Below are 6,000 nucleotides of genomic sequence, written 5' to 3' on the forward strand. Positions count from 1 at the left end.
CTTTAAGTATGCAGAAGAATATGTTCTTTTCTGCTTTTGCAGAAATGGTAATGATCAAAAGTTCTATTACTGGATATTAGAAGAATCTATCTTTCAGTGCAGTCAACATGTGCTGATAAATGGTACCATTGCCAAGCATCTGGGATCTTAGCTTAACACATATATGAGAATCCAGAAGTTCACCCATTCCTATTTTGTAAGGTTTGATGGTAAATTATAGCACAAATCCCCTCCCCTCACATCTAAGATGTGCTTCAGCTCAGTCCTAAACACATATTGACCAGCTTCTGGAACCACTTCAAGGGTAGCCCCACAGAGAGCACATTGCAGTAATCGAACCTTGTGCCTACCAATGTATAGAAAATGTGGGCTACATGACCAATAGCATTGTGTGGCAAGGCATCTTCCCTGCCCTTTGGACTGCCTCTATTTCCAAGAACAAGACGGATGACAACTAGCGTTTTGGTTAAAACCGGGCCACAACTTATTACTGAGTACAGATGTGAGATGTTTAGCATAGGCATTGGTTGGAAAAACCCCTCTCACTTCCAGCCCACCTGTCAAAAGGACTTACATTGGGGGTCAACTGGAAGTGAGGAAGTCCCTGCTGAGTAACTCCCCTGCTGGATTGCACCTGGGGAGTGCTGTGGTCCCTCACCCCCACCTGGGCATCTGGACAAAAGCATCTCCCCTGGATCCCTTTAATGGTATACTCCATTCTCAGATGGGCAGGCAGAGGCTACAACTTCCCCTCTGTCCAAGACTGCTCAACCAGTGCCTAAACCACCGAAGTTGTGACGATTGCTCTTAGGATGGCAGAAACCAGAAGGCTGGAGCCAATTTACCAAATGGGAAAATTCCAACTTGGCCCTGAATACGGTGACCAACTATGCCTTGGTCCTGCAGAGCAACATGAAACAGCAATGTAGGGGGGAGGGGTGGAGATCCAACTAAGAAATGGCTGCAGTGCAAGCCACAAACCTTATTTATATACTCCCCCAGGAGAGGTCTGCCCACATGCTCGTTCATGATTTGCCAATTGAGACAGCGGGCAGGATCTGCTTCCCCAGTAGCAAGCTCGGCCCAGGAACCTCCTTTGCTGCTCAGAAGGTAGCCCAAGGGCAGGGGAATGCCAAGCCACAATGGCACACACCAAGATGGGTGAGTGGTCCTCACATACTGAACTTTGGCAATAGAGGGAATCATATACCAGAAAGCAGTCAAGCTGGACTAGGAGAGTTTTGAAGATGCTGTCTTGAAGGAAATCGATTTACTATAAAGGAAATCTTTGGCAACTTGATAAAAATGTCATGAAGTTCAATCTAGTTCATAATGTCACATGCTTATTAATTCAAAACAAAACAACATTGTGAGGAAGAGCCTTCCTCCTACATCACATCAGTGTGATTTGGATTTCTTCCCGGATGGAAATGGAGTCACAATCAGTCTATGTTTTAGAGCTCATCAGTAGCTATAATCAGGCATCAATATGTATTGGCAAATCTTGCTAGGGTATAAAATTGTGGTGGAGATGAACATCGCACAGACTTGCTAATCATTTAAAAAGGCAGTTAGTCTATGTCTCCGGGAATTCTTTCTGCCTTTTGATACTATAACTTCAACATGAACTTAAGGGAATCCGATGTACTCTTAGGGGGAGGGTTAAAATTTAAAAGCAATTCAGCACCTTAATCTGTGCCTTGGTGGGCTTAAGTTGACAAGACTAAAAGGGGGAAACTCTGCTTTTTTCATTTCCAGTCCATTCATTCATATATATATATGTTTTCCGTCTTTCAAAAGCAATAGGATGGAAAGGAGAGAGGGAGATCTACGCATGATCCTCAGCATGTCTAAAGGTCTCTCCAGATTGGAAGGGAATCCGGGAGAAGGACAACCATTTTGTCCGGGAGACAACCATTTTGGCCCTACTAAAGTCAGATTGGGGCTCATCCACATTTCTGTTTATTCTGTGATTTCTAGGCACAGTCCAAGGGGTTGTTTTTTTTCTCCCACCACTTTCCCCAGGAAACCTCACTGTTTACTACTGAATTGGAACAGAGGTCAATCAGGTTTCCTGTAGTGTCTGAAAGAACTCTGATCTGTTTCAGAGCACTGTGCCATTCCGATTTGATCCATAATTTGGGTCCAAATCTGACCTGCTAAATCCTAAACTGTTTTGTCCCCATTGTCCATCATGGGAAATCTAAAAACATTTGTAACTTTCTGCCAAGACCTTGAGCATTTTCAAGTGTCTATGGGAAAACAAAATTGGGAACCACTATTCTAAACAATCTAAGAAAAGTTAGAAGTGTCTTCACCAGAAAGAGTTTGTGTTACTGTCTGTACAGTGGTACCTCGGGTTAAGAACTTAATTCGTTCTGGAAATCTGTTCTTAACCTGAAACTGTTCTTAACCTGAGGTACTACTTTAGCTAATGGGTCTTTCCTGTTGCCGCCACACCACCACCGCACGATTTCTGTTCTCATCCTGAAGCAAAGTTCTTAACCCGAGGTACTATTTCTGGGTTAGTGGAATCTGTAACCTGAAGCATCTGTAACCCAAGGTACCACTGTAGATTCAGTGTCCAGATTTACATACAGTGACTGCAAAGTCCATATAACAGCACAGAATACTGATTCCATGGCATGTTTTCCATTTGAGCCTCAAAACTGGAAATACTATTGTCAGACTGGTACCTTTGTTGCAAGCCAAAAACATAAATTAGCATGTGCAAGACTCCATGACATGGTGTGAAAACTGATTTCATACATCATCCAAACCCATGGCATGAATTAGATATACAAAGCCACATATTCTCCAATGTATTTACAGAGAATAAATGAAAAGCATATGAGAACTGTTTCCTTATTTACTGCTGACTTTGTTCAAACCTTGATTTGTTTGGCAGCTGAAAATTCTACTGCCAAGAAAACATATTTTACTTCATTCTTTGGAAAATGTATTTTGGTTCTGCCAGACCCTTCACCTACTAAAATGACATACTGCCACATAAGAAGGAAGAAGAAAGGAAAGCAAGGAGTTACTACAGCAAAGAGCTGTTGTATCTCACTTCCCCTGCTGGGGACCCCAGTTGACCATTTTAGCAAACAAAAGCAATGCCAGATACTATATCTGGATGAAGCTTGACTTCTAGCCAGGAAGGAACCATTTCCTTGAGTCCAATGACTGTTTGTACACATGATTGTACACAGTTGCTTCCTGCACCATTTTTAAGTGTTTTTATTTGTGCTTTGAGGCTCCTTGGAGCAACTTTATAGTGTTAAATCATAAAGAAAGAGAAATATTTACCTCATTTCTCTGTGTGCTTTTGTTGTTGTTTAGTTGTTTAGTCATGTCCGACTCTTCATGACCCCATGGACCAGAGCACACCAGGCACTCCTGTCTTCCACTGCCTCCCGCAGTTTGGTCAAACTCATGTTAGTAGCTTCGAGAACACTGTCCAACCATCTCATCCTCTGTCATCCCCTTCTCTTGTGCCCTCCATCTTTCCCAACATCAGGGTCTTTTCCAGGGAGTCTTCTCTTCTCATGAGGTGGCCAAAGTATTGGAGCCTCAGCTTCAGGATCTGTCCTTCCAGTGAGCACCCAGGGCTGATTTTCTTCAGAATGGATAGGTTTGATCTTCTTGCAGTCCATGGGACTCTCAAGAATCTCCTCCAGCACCATAATTCAAAAGCATCAATTATTCGGCGGTCAGCCTTCTTTATGGTCCAGCTGTCACTTCCATACATCACTACTGAGAAAACCATAGCTTTAACAATGCGGACCTTTGTCAGCAAGGTGATGTCTCTGCTGTGGAGATTTGTGAGGATTTCCCCAGAATTATCTTTAAAAATTATCACAGGAACAGGGTGGACAATACTTTAAGACACCCACAAATTGAACCAGGAGAGGATAGATTCATCCATCCTGACAAACAATACAGCTAGCTAGCTGCTCGGGGAATTGTGCACCTAAAGGGATCTGACCATGCAAACTGTCAATCTGACCCAATAGCTGTGGTTGAGAAACCCTTTTACAAAAGTCAACATTTCCGCTGACCAAAATTTCTGCGCTTCCTTTGCCTGCTAATCGGCAACATCTCAGTTCTTTAAAAAGATGATACATGCACTTTTATTGAACTGGAACTGATGCAACCACATGAAAGTTGGGTTCTGAATTTCTGAACTGATATGTGCTTATACTTGTAAAGATTCTTACAGGAAAAGGACTGCTAAAGCTGTCTATGGAATTCAAGTCTTTACTAGGGAACCTTCATCTGTGGAAATCAATATGAGAACTGTCAATGTACCTTCCTAACTTTTCCTGAATTTTCAACACTATCTTCTTAATAGCTGTGATATTGACAAGCTACAAGGCTTTGAAGCTTCCATATAAGAGGAAGAGAAATTGCTTCCCTGCTTCTAAGACAGAAAAAAGGGGAATGCTTTTCCTTGCTTTCGATTCTTTGATTGTCTCTTCTGCTCAGAAAATTAAATTTCATGAAGCTTATTCTTATAGATTGAATGCTTTCTGTGAAAACGAATTGGTATAGTCTTTTTGGTGCTTTCAATAAATTAAACCTAAAGGCTCTAGCCAATTTTGACGTGACACAAATTAGATTCACCAAGAATTCCACCCCCCTGAATATATAACCTTAATAAACAAGTACTATATTTTGCACCTGTCACAAGATGCGTATTGCTTAATTTCATTACCATGTGCTGTCAACCATTAATTCAAATTGTTTGAAGGCTTCTAGTATTTCCCAGCATCTTGGATTAGATTTCTTCACCTTGAACAATTATTCTTAGTGGCCATTTGAATCACAAATCCTGGTCACAAAGTAGCCTGTAAGTTGTGCTGATCTTAAGGTCCTGCTTTTGGATACAGCTCTTTCCTTTTATAATTAAATGTGTCTGGAGAAGGCTTTCTATGCATCTGGCCAAAATGCCCTGTGAGAACGACATTTCAGAGGAAAATATGCTGTTAAAAGTGATAACACGGGGTGATTCTGTAGACAGGACGATCCTGTGAATATGATGAATTCAATTTTCATTTAAAGGAAGATCTACCTAACTCACATGTTTCAAAGCAATACACAAACAGGCACAGCCACACTTTGAAATCTGTACTTGTGCAAGTTTTGCGACAACAGTTCTAAGACCAAGTTATGTGTACAAACATTGCACCAAAAAGTACTCAAAGGAGTAAAGTGTGCATAAAAATGCATATATAGTACTGTATTCCTTAAAATAACAAAAATGCATTGTATTAGGGGAAATTGCCCTGCAAAAATGTGCATATTTGGCAAAAGCACATATTAAATATGTGTCTATTGAGAGAAATTTGTACTAAAATGATGATGGATTTTCCACCAGTGTGGAAATGTCAGGTGAATGTTAAGATTGCAAAAATGAGAAAGTGAGAAAAATGAAAGTGACAGATTTGGTGATCTGTACTATGAGAACAGATGGGCCTTGGGCCTGGCACAGCAGGACTTTTCTGGTGTTCTTAGCAAGCTCTCTCGACACTAGAGTGTTTTCATGGAGCCTCTCAGCGGCAGCAACTGATGCACAGAGTGTTTTTCCCTCCAGGACTCAAAGAGCTGAAATAGATATGACTTCAAGAAAAGACCTGCTCAAGAGGAGAGCTGTGCTTCTCTCAAACTGGAGTTGATATTGGCACCTCCAATGCCAATAATCACCAGCCCCTTCTCTTGAGCAGCAACCAGTCGAAATAGATTGGTGATATGGACTGAGAGCACTGGAACATAGGAATCTGTCTTAGACCAAGACAGTCCATCTAGCTCAGTATTGTTTACACTGTCCAGCAGTGTCCAAGGTTTCATACTGGGGATTTCCCCCCAAACCTACCTGGGGATTGAACCCAGAATTTTCTGCAGCCAAGCAGATGTTCTTACACTGCGATATAACTAGTAGACGTCAGTGGCGTGGCACAGGTGGGGCAGTGTTGCTCATCTGCCTTCCAAACACCAAGT

This window comes from Podarcis filfolensis, assembly GCF_964270895.1.
Source record: "Podarcis filfolensis genome assembly, chromosome: 5".
Classification (NCBI taxonomy): Eukaryota; Metazoa; Chordata; class Lepidosauria; order Squamata; family Lacertidae; genus Podarcis; species Podarcis filfolensis.